We start from the raw sequence: 14,344 nt of genomic DNA on the forward strand, positions 1-14,344 counted from the left end.
AGTTAGAGCTCTTTGAGCTTCTTCAACCATTATTTCCTCAAATAAGCTCTCTGTCACCTTTTCTCTCTTCTCCTTCTGGGACTCCTGTAATGCATATATAGTAGTCCCCCTTTATCTGCAATCTAGCTTTCTGTGACTTCACTTACCCGTGGTCAATTGCAATCTGGAAGCAGTTGATCCTTCCTCTGAAGTATCATCAGAATGTTAGCGGTAGCCTAATGCTATACCACAATGCCTACATCATTCACTTCATTTCATCTCATCACATAGACATTTTATCATCTCACCTCATCACAAGAAAAAGAAGAATGAGTAAAGTATAATATTTTGAGATAGAACACATTCACATAACTTTTATTATGGCATATTGTTATAATTATTCTATTTCATTATTATTGTTGTTAATCTCTTAATATTCCTAATTTATAAATGAAATGCTATCATAAGCATGTAGTTATAGGAAAAATCATAGTATATATAAGGTTCAGATACCCTATGGAACACCCCATGGATAAGGGGGAATTACTATATTGTTCCATAGATGGTGTTCCACAAGTTCCTTTGGCTTTCTTCATTTTTCTTCTTTCCTTTTTTGTTTGTTTCTTCCTCTGAGTTGATATTTTCAAATGATCTGTCTTGAGTTTGTGATTCCTCTGTTTGATAAAGTCTGTTGTTGAATTCCTCTAGTGAATTTTTTAATTTAGTTACTATATTCTTCTACTCCAGAATTTTTGTTTGGTTCTTTTTTCCAAAGTTTCTATTTCTTTGTTGATGAATGTTTTTGTCATTCATCATCTTCCTGATTTTGTTTAGTTGTCTGTGTTCTCTTGAAGTTCATTGAGTTTTTTGAGATAATTACTTTGAATTCTTTAATAGATAAGTCATCAAATTCCATTTCTTTTGGATCAGTTTTTGGAGATTTATTTTATTTCTTTGATAGGGCTATGTTTCCTTATATTTTCATATGCCTTGTTATTTTTTTTCAGTCATTTTTTTTTTGGTATTTTTATTTTAGGGCCTTTTTATTTTTTGCTAGGATCTGGGCATTCAACAAAACAGCCACCTTTCCTGTTCTTATGAACTGGATACATACAGAGAAAGATCTTTCCCAATCAGCTTGGCTAGAGATTCTGGCCTCTCAAGTCTTTTCTAAGAAGGCATCTTTTCTGGGCTTGTATATGCCATTTCTGAATTAGAGGGGTTTGCTGGTTTCTTTTTCTGGAGCTCATAATCTCTCTCTCCCTCTGGTGTATGGGCTCATAATCTCTTTCTCCTTCTGGGGTATGCGCGTACACTGCAGGTTTGCTCGAGTTACAATGAACCATTGAGCTCTTTTTTCTCAGAGGCCCCCACATATCCAAATATGCCAGTTCTCTATCAGCACTGTGAGTTAGGTAAGACATTGCCTGTCCCTCACGCAGTCCCCCAAAAAGCCAGAATGTTAGGCACACGTTCCACATTTCCCTTTCCCTTCTTAGAAAAAAGTGGGCACTTTATCCTAAATGCATTAAGCTGTGTCAGCTTGGGGAAAGAACTACCACAGGTAAAATGCAATGGCTTTTCTTACCCATTTCAGTGCAAGTTTTCTGGTTTTGCACTTGTTTGAGGTACTGTGTTGTCTTAACTAAATTTCTGAATTCTCATGAAGGCTTTTTGGTATATTGTTGTTAAGGCAGTGTCTCTGTGAGGAATGAAGTCTGGGGTGCCTATTTTACCATCTCGCTCTGACATAGTGTTTTTGGAAAATTTGTATTTGATTATAGATCAGCAGAGCATGCAGCTCAATTTAGTCCTCCCCTCACTTATCTTATATGGAGCCCTGAATGATACAGAATTGTCTTCCAGGCCCCTCTAGACACTCTATATCCATACATTTTCCAATGTTTGAAAACCCAGTATCAGAATACCATTCACAGGAAGCCTCACTACAGGAGTTTCACCTTCAAGAGTGAAGGGATTACCACTTCATGAATGAACTAATTCAACTGATAAATAGTCTTAGCCTTCAGAAATTGAATTTTCATGATTTTTTTAACACTAAATTATAATCTACTTCTGTATTGTTTCTATTCATTGCTCCTATTCCTACCCTCAGGAGAAATTCAAACTAATTGGTCTGAGTTTGTTTTTGTTGTTGTTTCCTTTTAATTACATAGGGCAGTCCTTTATCTAAACATGAATACAATGACTCATTCTAGTTTCATCTGGTTCTGGATGAACATCCCCAAGCCCTTTTGTTGTATGAATCAAGGACTTCTTTCCATCTGTATGGCCTCCATGGAGTCTGGTTTGCTTTTGTCCTATCTAAAATTTTCTTTAAAGGACTCCAGAACTTAACACAAGATTCCAAATGGTGTCAAGTTAACATTCTGCTTTTTTGTCCAATCCTCCACATATTTTTCACATAAAATAATGCCAATTGAAGTCTTCCATATTCTATTCTTGTGAAAGGAATCCCACAGTCAGAGTCCTAAAGGAGGAATATGATTAGCAATAGAAAATAATAGGTTTTATTACTTCACTGAGACCCAACATACTCTGATATTTAATATTCCCCACCTAGCGTTCTCTCTACTCTTTTCTTATATTTTTCTTAATATCACCATTGTGATTCTTTGCTCAATTATTTGGTGGGTCCAGTGTTTTGTGTAATTTATTTGTTTAATACTATTCCTATTTGACTGTAGCCATAAGAAAAGGAATCTTGTTTATCTTGTTCATGGATACAGCTGGTGTTTAGCATATCACTTGGCCATTATTGATCATCAATACATACTTATTGAATAAATAAAAATGCTCTCTCCATTTTTCTTTGAAGGTCATCTGCATTGGCTGGGTCTTCCAGGAAGCTGACATTGAGATGGAGTTATGAGTGTAATCAGTTTATTGGAATAATGTTTGTCAAAGATAACAGCAAGAGGAAACAGAATTAGGCAGGGAGAGCCTGGAACAGTCTTCTCCAATCCAATGAGGAGCTCTAGAGCAAAAAGTACTCATTAGAGGAATTCTGTGTTGGGAAGAAATAGACAAGCTCCAGTATCCCAACCTCTTGGGAGCCAATACTATGGTTTGATCATATTTTCTGGCATGTTATAAGCATTAAGTAAATATTTACTAAGTGAAATAGCAATATCATAGGATTCTTTATGCTCTCCTCCCCCTGTCCAGGAAGGAAAATGTGCTTTAAAAGAGGATATGGTTCTGGTAGTGTATTTATTAGAATTCCTCATTAGGAGGCAACAGAAACCAAATCTAGTTGGTATAAGTAAAGAAACATTTTTGCTTTTGTTTTTATTTTTGTTTTTTTGGGGGGTGGATATATTTTAAGGATAAAGAGATGCCTTACAGATCCTGAAAGATGCCAGGCCTCACAGATTCTGGAAAGCCTTCTGGATCCCAGGCAGTGTTCCTCTTCCACATCATGCCTGAGTCTACAGATTGGCTTTCTCCATTTCTCTTGTTCTCCAGGGGAAAGTGGCCATCCAACATCTTATGCGTTTACATTGTATGGTTACAATACAAACTATCAGCTGCTTCTCAGTTCCAAATACCAATTCTCATGAGAAGGATTAGGCTAAATAATCTGCTTGGTTCATCCTGAATCATGTTTTCAGCCCAGTTCCAATCAGCTCTGCCTAGGGAGTGAAGTGGGATGGTAGGTGAGGTGGTTGGATTATACAATGGAAATATGGCTGGTAAGTTTATCTCATGCTTGTGACCTGGAGGAGCAGTTTGAACAGAATAAAGATAGCAAGTGAAAGAATGTATCTCTGGACATGAAAAGATGTCATGGTGACTGTATCCCTGGAAATCTTAAAAAAGAAGATTTAGGAGCTCCTGGGTGGCTCAGTTGGTTGACTGTCCAACTCTTGATTTTGGCTTGGCACATGATCTCACAGTTTGTGAATTTGAGCCCCTTGTCAGGCTCAGTGCTGGCAGAGCAGAGCCTGCTTGGGATTCTCAATACCACCCTCTCTGCCCCTCCCCTGCTTCTGCACATGCTTTCTTTCTCATTCTGTCAAAAAAATAAATAAATAAACATTAAGAAAAAAAAAGAAGAGAAGCTTTAATGATGTGGTTTAGATATTCCCTTAGAGGCAAAACACCCTCTTAATGTCTCTTCCAGCTCCCATGACTCCAGTGATCAGGCACTCTCTCCTGAGGGGTGAGTTTCTTTTCTATGTCTTTTAAGACCATCTCGAGTCAAATTTACTTTTGGATCAAGCAGGTAAATGGAGATAGGGATCAAGGTGAAAGAACTGCACCTCTCAGAAATCACTCCAGAGAACTGGTATTAATAGGGTATGGATGTTACTCTCTATAAAAATCACTCATATAATTAAAGTTGCTTCAGTTAGGAGGGTAACTGATTCTGCAAATTTAATAGTTGTTCTTTTAGTTAAATCAGTTTGTCAAAGAGCATGATGGGTACAGTTTTTTATGAGTTGCAAAGCAGAACAAATAATAATTTCTTATATATATAAATTTAAAACCAAAATTTACAATGCTATCCCAACAAATACTTTGACTGTTTGGGTCTCAGTGTCAATAGTTCACTAATTCTCTTACATATTCACTCATTATTTCATCTAACAAACACATCTCACGTGTCTCCACAATGTCAGGTTCTATGCTAAGTTTGGGAGATACAAAGGTAAATCACATAGTTCCTTCCCTTAAAGACACTACTATTTTGCAGAGATGGTCACATAAATAGGTAATCACAAGACACCAAAAAGTACTGCAATGAAACCACATAATGGTGCTGAAGGAATCCAGGGGAGGCAGTAGGAAAGATTAACTGAAGTTTCAAAATTTAGATCTCTGAGATTCTACGTGTACTTTCTTTTTCTATTTCAGATCCAAAGTACTGCTTTTAGCATGAGGCACTTCTTCCCTAATTAATTTTTCATTTTTATACTTCATGCTTCAGTCAAAGTTGCAAGCCTGGTATAGTGCTTTTTACTGATTCTGTAACAAATTAGCACAAACTTAGTGGCTTAAAACAACACCTTTTATTACCCTTACAGTTTCAGTAGGAAGTATAATATGACATGATTGCTTAGGGCCTCACAAGGCTAAAATCAGTTCTCAGCCTTTTGCAGCCCAAGATTCACATCCAGGCTAACTGGTTGTTGACAGAATTCAGTTACTTGTGGTTGTTCCATGGTGGGTTGATGTTCCCATTGCCTTGACACATGGTCCCTTTTATTTTCAAGCCAACAAAAGCACATAGCATCCTCCTTGTATTTTGAATATCTCAGATTTCCTCTTCTGCTTTAAAGGGATCATGTAATCTCCCTATCTTAAAATCCACTGATTAGTAACTTTAATTACATTTGTGTAATTCTGTCATGTAACAACATATTCATGGGTGTAAAACCAGAAAGAGATAAGGTCACAGAACAAAAAATCTACCTATTATACCTGACATATGTATATTATTCTTCCTTTCTTTGCTGGTTGATTCCTTTTGAATCACTATAAAAAGTGACCAGTGTCTTAGACAGAAGATGTACTAAACTCAAAGGCAATGCCTAATAAAATGAAGATTTCTTTGGACTAGGTCAGGTGATTAAACCACTTAGTCCTAATTTGTGGTTTTCTTTCATTAAACCTCTCAGTCATTCTAGGGTAGTTAGTAAAGGTAGAGGCTGATAACCAAGCTGATTGGTATTGACTACTTACCATGAATCAGGCACATAAATTCATGTAATCCTCACAATGCTCTTATGAAGTAGAAGTATTACTGTGATTATTTGAAAGATAAAGTAATGAAGATCCAGAGAGTCTGTATAGCCAGACAGGAAATCCTGAGATGTAAATCTAAGGCTACTATCCAGTGTTGTTTCTCCTGGTAACCAGAGAGAAACTTTCTTTTATATGTAAACTAGGTGGGAAAGAAAAAAAGAGATGAGAAGGGAAGGGAATATTTATGTGTCAAACACATGCACACACACACAGTCTCATGGAATTCCCCAAGATATTCTATTTGGTTATATATTCTCCATTTATGGAAAAGGAAACTGAAGCTCATTCAGGTTAAGTAATTTTGCCAAGACCCTAGACTTTGTAAGAGGTAACCAGAGAACCACGTGTAAATCCAAAGTCTGTAGTCCTTCAGTTTATGCTACCTGTCCTACAAGTGACACATTCCTTCCAAAGTTAAAAGCAAAAGTTTTGCCTATTAGGAGCAGGAAATGAAAAGAGAAATGTTCTGTGTGCAGTGAACCAGGATGTTATTAGCACCCGTGAGGTTCTGGACACATCCATGGTGTCAGGCTCAAGTATGGAGCTGAATATGCCCAATCTCTTCAATAAATGAGCCCTGAGGCCAGCACACCTGGGCCTGTGTCAACCACAAACATGCCAGGTGATGCCTCTTCTACTCAGGAGAACAACTTGGTTCAGCCAGGATACCATCTGGGTCTCTGATTAATTTGAAGGTGGGTTAGCTCTAAATACCTAGAGAAACTGGTATTAACCTGTGAAATCATTCCAGATTGCTCTACAAAATGACATCATTCAAATGATATTTTTGTTCCCAGGCCTTTGATTTGGCATGGTTCAGCTGGTCTGAAAATGTTCTGCCAAAATAGAACTTATGCCACTGCTTTGACAGAAGCCACTTTTGGAGTCAGAAGATGCCAGGCCTTTGTCCACCCAGCTAGAGCTCCTGGTTTGGCTTTCCTTCTAAACAAACCCTGGCCTTTCAAACCTTTCCTGTAGAGAGAGCTTTCTCCTACCTCTTCTTTAAGACTTCATAAATATGCCCAAGTAATTTCTTATGAGAAAGAGCATAAACTTTATATATATACATTTTTTTTTACTTTTTCATTATTTAAAATTTTATATAGACTTTCATATACAAAGGGCTCAGGTTATTCATTCAACAAGCATTTATTAAGTGTCTACTGCAAGTCAGACACTGTATTAGCTATCTTGGGCTCTGCAGTAAATAATATTGTCAAGGTTTTTCAAAGAGCTTGGAATCCAGTGGAAGGAGACAGAAAACAACAAAGTAAATACACACATAAGCAAAATAATTACAGATTGTAAAAAGTGTTATGAGAGAGACATATAAGCAGGGTTATGAGATACCAAAAATCCACAGAGGCAACTTTAGATAGAAGGCAGGGAAAGACCTCACTAAGACGGTGACATCTGAGCTGGGTCCTGAAAGGTGAGAAGGAGCAAAGAGCTGTAAGTATAAAATTACAAGTAGAGAGAAGAATACATGCAAAGGCCTTGAGGTGGGAAACAGCTTGGTGTTTTTGAGGAAGAGAAAGGCAGTTAGTGTGCTAGGAGGGTAGTGAGTGAAGGAAAAAGGTATTATGAGATAAAGTTTTGAAGGTAGGGAGAATCTAAATCATGGTGGCAGTAGGTGCTGGAGGCCACATTGTATATATATATACGTATATAATATATAATATATATAAGCAAATATATATATTTGTTTGATCTTTCCACAAACCAGTTAAGGATTAATGTCTTTTCTACCAATAGAATTTAACCAACTGAATGGTGGCTTTCCTCCAAAGACAAGGAAGCCTAGCCTTGGAGAGCTACCATTAACCTACAAAATAGTTCCAAATTGCTGCATAAATAAAATTCTTCAAATATAATTTTTGTTTCCAGGCCTTTGTATTGATGGGGCCCAGAAAATTAAAAAATCTATTTAAAAATAAGAATTTTTCAAATTTCAAGAGAGACAACTTTAAAACAGTGAATGAGGGATGAAATTATATGAATACTTCCATCCAAAGTTGATAACGGAAAACAGGTTTGGGGATAGGCAGACAAAGACCTCTCAACTACTTCTGTATAAATGATTGTAAAATCTGTGTTCAACCCCAAGATCACACCCAATTCCTATTCATGCCTCCTACTCTCTTCCATTGTGGTTCCTAATACCCTTTAGTTGGCAGCATACGTTGACATACAATATACATGAAGGGGTTAAAAGTTAGAAGTTCAATACTGATTTTAAAATAAGTTTTGTCAAATAGAAAAAAATGCACCCAATTATAGTGCCACTCACTGATTTTCCTTAAGCTCTATGTCTCTGTGTGAGTAGCAATGTTTACTGCCCTGACCTTTCTTATTTTGTTTGTTGGATAAGCTATCTAAGGAAGATGGAGTTTAATCAGTTTTATTTTTTATTTCCACTGCTGCCCTCAAACCATTCTACAAGATTTTTCTTCTCTGTCCTCTTAGGCCATTTTGTTAACTTTTTTGGCCACTTCTGGATATTAATAAAACTGTTATTTTCAAATATTAAAATCAATCTAAAAAAACATCTATCCTCAAATTTAGGTTCCTCTCTTTTCTAGTTTGGCATTGCACAATAAATCTATAGATTAGAGTGGGAAAGGGGATAGCCATTTCTTTGCTCCTCTGATATCCCATTCTCCATATTCTCACCTCACCCCATTATGTTCCTGTGAGAGCACCAAAGTGAGAGAGCCATGTAGGCTGGTTCATTGGTCAGCCATTTTTACCTAAACATTCTGTCGTCCCAGCAGAAAGGTCAGACAGCATTTCTCACCTGTGCTGTGAAGAAGTGCAGGCTGGGTCTGGGGACATCTCTAAGAGTTCAGATTCTCAAGCTCAATTTGCAAAGAAAGGAAGTAGACCTAATGTAGAGAGAATAATAAATTACATCACAAAAATTACATTATCTATACCATATACACTGACTCTCAATTTTCATCTACAGAGCCATTTTCATTCTTACAACCATGAAATCCTTTTGAGGGAAATCAAAGCCGAGAGAATAAGTGACTAGCTTCATGGCTCCAGGTGAAATGAACCTTCCAGCAGAGCTTATAAAACTTAGTCCCTCTCAAGTTTTGGCTTAAGAGGTTTCTTAATCGTTAGCCATCTTCATTGAAGACCTCTAAGTCCTGCCTATGATGATTTTGCTTAGTTATAAATTTCCTGTTATGCCTAACTGAAACATGATATGTGACTGGGTAATACTGTTCTGTCATATTAAACTGCCTTAAGTTTATACTTAATGATATTCAAATACAAGGACACACACTGTCATACTATGGCTTAGCAACCTGTATAGACTGATGAAGACTATATACTCCCTTACACCTGGACTGTAGGCCATGGTTTATGAAATGCTCTCTCACACACACATATCATCACACTGACTTGCTAGTAAGGCAGATACTCTCATAGAGAAGTGGGGCAAAGGACTTGAAATGTTCATGTTGCTTATTTATTTGTGTTGATGAATGATTGTTTCTGAATTCATACTTTAAGTAGTCTGCTTCAAATTCCATTAGGTTTAACAAGTAAGAGAGATTTCTTCTGCTACTGCCACACTGTCTGTAAGGAGAAACTAATGGAGCTCATTGCATTTTCCAGGTTGGCTAAACTTCTCAAATTCAGGTAGGATATGGGAGAGTGGGTAATCTTTGTAATTAAGAGTTGTTTGGTTACCAATGGCCTATTTTAATAGGGTAGGGAATGTATATAAGGAGGTTTATAATTCCTACGTCTCAAAATTTAAGTTAAAAATTTTAATTGTGATTTATTTTCTTAAATAGAGCAAAGCTCCTTAGGGACAGTGCCCAGGCAGTGAATGAATACCTGTTGATTGTTTGACAACATCACTGTGTTCTATATTTATACTTTTATCAATGTGCTAACTGAAGTACAAAAAGAATTCCCCAACTTGGGTCAGATGCTGAACAATAAAAAGATATAAAGGCAAAAACATGTAGAGCAAAAGGAGCGATCACCATTTAGAAAGACTAGGCTTTTCTCCAAAAATCTTCAAACCAAGTAATTTTCTTTCTAGATGGATTTTACCATGAAAGGGGCAACTGTTTCAGCCAACTTGGGTTGATTCAGTGTTTAATAGGCTTAAATTGTAGATTATGGGTGGCCCTTTTATTTTTTTAATGCCAGATGTAATTCTATAATAAAACTACTTTTATTTATTAAAAACCACATACAAATTGTTAAATAGGAAATCTACCCTCTTTGCTCTTCCCTTGTTTCTCTCATTTCTTTCCAGTGCCTCTGAAATGGTCAATTTGCACATCTGTAGATTTGTGAATTTTGGCCATAATCCATAAATTAGAAACAATAATTTGTGTGGGGAATAAGTTTAGGAATTCCCTGAGCCTGCACTGATGGGTTAACAAGGCATAAAGAATTAGAAAGCCATAGGATGTTCACGTCCAAGTTTGGGTAAACTAGGTTAGGTAAATAGGTATAGAGAGGGTGGGGCAAAGGCCCCAGTATAGATAAGGCAGGGCAAATGCCCCAATATAGAACAAAGGTATACAAGGTAAATAAGGTTAGGTATTCAGGGCAGAAACACCCCTCCCCCCCTTTAGTAGTATAGCAGAAAGCTGCTTCCACAGGAAGGAAGGACCAAATTAGGTGAACAGGTTAATAGGGTTATATACCTCTGCGGGGCAAAGTTGCCCAAAGCGGAGCTAATTAACAAAAGAAAGGTGCCTTTTTGACCCTGAGGTAGCGTGCTCTGTCTTTCTTGTCCCCTAGACCAGTTTAGGTAAACACAGGTGGTGCCTCATGTCTGCTGTAAACAAACTTCCACCAGGAGTCAGGATTTTGTTTTGTATTAACCCAAACCCTTAACATCATATACCTTCAAAAACCCCTTTCCCTCACGCCCATGAGTTAATATTGTTTCATTGCCTCTTTGTGCACTTCCATCACCATGTTTGTAAGCCTTCTGATCCTAATAAAAACGGAGCAAGTATCCTTAATCAGGGCTCTTGTCTTCTCCTGGACATTAGGAGAAGAAAAATTTGTCACATTTTTAACCCTGCGTCCCGCTTTCTTGCTGGACAAGAAAGAACTCCAGACCCAGAGTATATGACAAATTTGTGGCCATATTTGTAAACAATTCCTTGGACCAGGTTATGGTGATCATCTTTATTTTGAATGCAGGCATTGCTCCTTATTTGTCTTTAGCTCCTGGAGCACACAGTAGGTATATAGTAAATGCTTGGAAAAATGAGTACATATGAAGGGAGTAGAGAGGGAAGGTTAGAGCTTGTATCCATTAGCCTAATATTGGTGGCTATCTTCAGTGTAGCAGAGAAACATTTCTAAGGGCAAGAGAAAAACTCTGCAAGATGTCCATGAAACAAACCATTGTGGCTACAACACCTTCTGTGCTATCCCCTCCCTACTCCTTTTATAATCTTTATCATTTATATTTTATTTTTTTCATCAACACTTTACTTAAAAATATTTACAAAGAAGCAAAACCAATCCTGATATAAATCACAAAACTCAATGCCTACAGGGGATGGAAATTGACTGGGATCTTCTAGGGAGATGTAAGTGTTCTACATCTCAATGTGATTAAATATATATATATATATATATATATATATATATATATATATATATGTTAAAGCATTGAAATATATGCCTAAGAACTGTGCTGATTAAAGTATGTAACTTTTTCCTCAATTAAAAATATATTTAGGGGCGCCTGGGTGGCGCAGTCGGTTAAGCGTCCGACTTCAGCCAGGTCACGATCTCGCGGTCCGTGAGTTCGAGCCCCGCTTCGGGCTCTGGGCTGATGGCTCAGAGCCTGGAGCCTGTTTCCGATTCTGTGTCTCCCTCTCTCTCTGCCCCTCCCCCGTTCATGCTCTGTCTCTCTCTGTCCCAAAAATAAATAAACGTTGAAAAAAAAATTTTAAAAATATATTTAAAGAAAAGAAATAGACTGGGTAACTTAAATACATTCACAATTAAAACAAAAATTGTGTTATTAACTTCTAGATAGATACTATTCCTTATAGAAGGCTCTACGCCTAAAGCTGCTCCCTTTTTAAAAGAGAAAAAAAGTATAAAAAACACTAGCAGCTATATCTCTCCCTCTTCCCTTCCCCTTTGTTTCTTTCCTTTTTTCAAAAAAAAAATATTTATTAGCATTTTTCTTTCTGTTGTTCAATAGCCATGAGTTGAGTCTGACAAGGAAGGCTGCTGGCCTATGCAGAGGAAGCCAAACATAGCATGGGGGCAGGTGTATTTGCAAAGAGGGTGGTGGCCCAGCAGTATCAGAAAATTGGCTACCTCCAGGGAGGTTGAGCAAATAAATAAATACATCAAGAACAATAAGAGTCAGGTTTCTCACTATTGGATAAAGAACTACAAATACAGAAAAAGATAAAGCTAGAATAAATGCAGCTGCCATTGGGTTGGAATTGGATGTACCAGAGTGAGCTAAGTTTCCATTACAGATAAAGAAATAAATATAGATGTAAACATGTGTTTAGTTCCTAGCTATCTGCTGGAAAGGCTTGGGAGCAGTGGCATGTTAGTAGTAACGAATACCTCATGCTCTTGGTGTCAAATGCTAAATGAACCAGGGCTCTTTGAAGAAATGACTGAATCCAGGGCTGGGGCTGGAAAAGAACACAATGAACCTGGATCATCTTTGGTAACAGAAAGTAAGGAAATGCTCAAAGAAGGATAGGGGCATGTCAAAAGAACACAGAAGTAAACTTGAGGGGGCTCTAACTGGCCAAATAAAGGACAATTGGAGCCTTTAAAGAATGATATAACAAACTGTAACTCGGTGATTTAACTAGTACTACACTGATATAAATAAATGAATGACTAAATAGATGGATAGAAGAGAAAGTTCCTCCATAGAGTGGAAAGCCTTCAATGAAACGTAGAAGGAATAATGGTTTTTAGAAAATTACCATTTGGCAAAAGGCATAGTAATAATTAGCCCAGGCAAGAAATTTTAGTGGATACTAAAACAGGTAGGTGAAAATGAGACAAGGAATGAAAATTTTACATGGTTTCAAAGAATACTCTTACAAAGTACTTGTTAGTTACAGATGGAACAAAAAGTAGATAAACCTGGTCTTGATAAAGTGGTCAAAATGAACAATACTAGTAATGGAACAAATAGCCATAATGTGCAACTGATAAAATATAATGAAGAGACTACAGTGAGACAGTCTGGCCAAAAATACACAACGGGTATAATAATGGTTATATATCCAATAATGAAGAAACACTGGATGAATCTATACTGCAAGACATTCTAAAAAAAACAACCGGCCTGTCTTCAAAGGTGCCAAGATCATGCAAGCTAAGTCAAGTATGGATGCAAGAGGAGGACACGCTCTGAATTCTGTTTATAGATGTCAGGAAAGGCTGATCAAAGGAGATGACTCACAAGTGGTCTTGTAAACATTGCCGTATTAACTAGAGAGGAAGTCATTTTAGGCAAGGGGATAGCATTTTCAAATTGCAGGGTCCTGGGTACTTGTAGTGAGCTGGGTATATCTGGAGCCTAGAGATGGTAGAAGCAGCCAGGGTAATGAGGTGAGGCCAAATTATAAAGGGCCATTTTCTTTGCTTTCTTTTGCAGAGTATTATATACATATACAGTTTGAGAAACTGAAAAAAATGATCTGAGTTAATGTATTAGTCCAGGTCTTCTGAGAAACAGGTGCGAAGACAGGATTAAATGTACAAGTTTATTAAGAGAAATGCCTGCATGAAAGGGAACTGGGAGGAAGCCGAAGTCTGGGAGAGTCATTTGGTTGTGACATACATCTGACGCTGAGTGAAGGAAAGGTAAGGAAAGTTGGTGGGAAGGTTCAGTAAAACCATTTATGAGTCCTTGAGACAAAGCATTCCCCTGTTTCCCAGGAACAGGACTGCATTACTATCCTACCTCACTCAGTTACTGGTGAGAAGCAGCCCATAGTAGGCACAGCCTCAGTGCAAACACAGGGAGAAACTTCATAGTGCAGCAGCTTGGATCCTTAGTCAATTAGGCTCCATCTTGTAGAAGAAAGCAATATACATTCTCATGTACAAAACTCAAAAACATTTGATGATTATGAAAGGATTTAATTGACAGAAGAGGTGAAGGATATTCCAGGGAGAGGTGTGAAAAACCTTCAACTCAAGCATTTAGTACTTCACCTTTGTTGTTTTTAAACTATCAGTTGGCTTTTATTTACAAAGGAATCAGGCACTTTTGAGCCATGAGCCATGAGCACACTTATCAATCTGCAGTTAATAAACACGGACATCTAATCCTGGAGAGCCTACCAACTTGCGCTGGCTTCTTAACGTAATTAAAATTTCTGTTTTTATTTGGTCCATCTGTGGAGGAGGCTAACTTAAATATCACATAACTGTCTTTTTTTCTGGAATTACTTTGATCCATCATGGTAACACAAGTTGTTTTACACTGAACAGAAGCTGTTTAGTAATTACATATGTGTTTCACTAATAAAATAGGGAAGTACATTTTATTTATACTTAGTAGAAAAACACATTTTTCCCCCTTAAACACTAGGTTCAT

At 37.3% G+C, this 14,344-nt stretch overlaps 1 protein-coding gene across 3 annotated transcripts in view; it reads right to left on the minus strand.

Moving 5' to 3' along the window:
* Positions 1–14,344, minus strand: part of METTL15 (methyltransferase 15, mitochondrial 12S rRNA N4-cytidine) — a 295,673-nt gene that overhangs the window by 69,511 nt on the left and 211,818 nt on the right. For all 3 annotated transcript variants that reach the window (XR_015240948.1, XR_015240947.1, XR_015240946.1), the window contains one exon: positions 8,549–8,636. The gene's annotated coding sequence lies outside the window, so the exon portion shown is untranslated. The remainder of the gene's footprint in view (positions 1–8,548; positions 8,637–14,344) is intronic.

The sequence above is a fragment of the Puma concolor genome, chromosome D1 (genome assembly GCF_028749965.1).
Source record: "Puma concolor isolate L17-30 chromosome D1, mPumCon1.1.hap2, whole genome shotgun sequence".
NCBI classification, from domain to species: domain Eukaryota; kingdom Metazoa; phylum Chordata; class Mammalia; order Carnivora; family Felidae; genus Puma; species Puma concolor.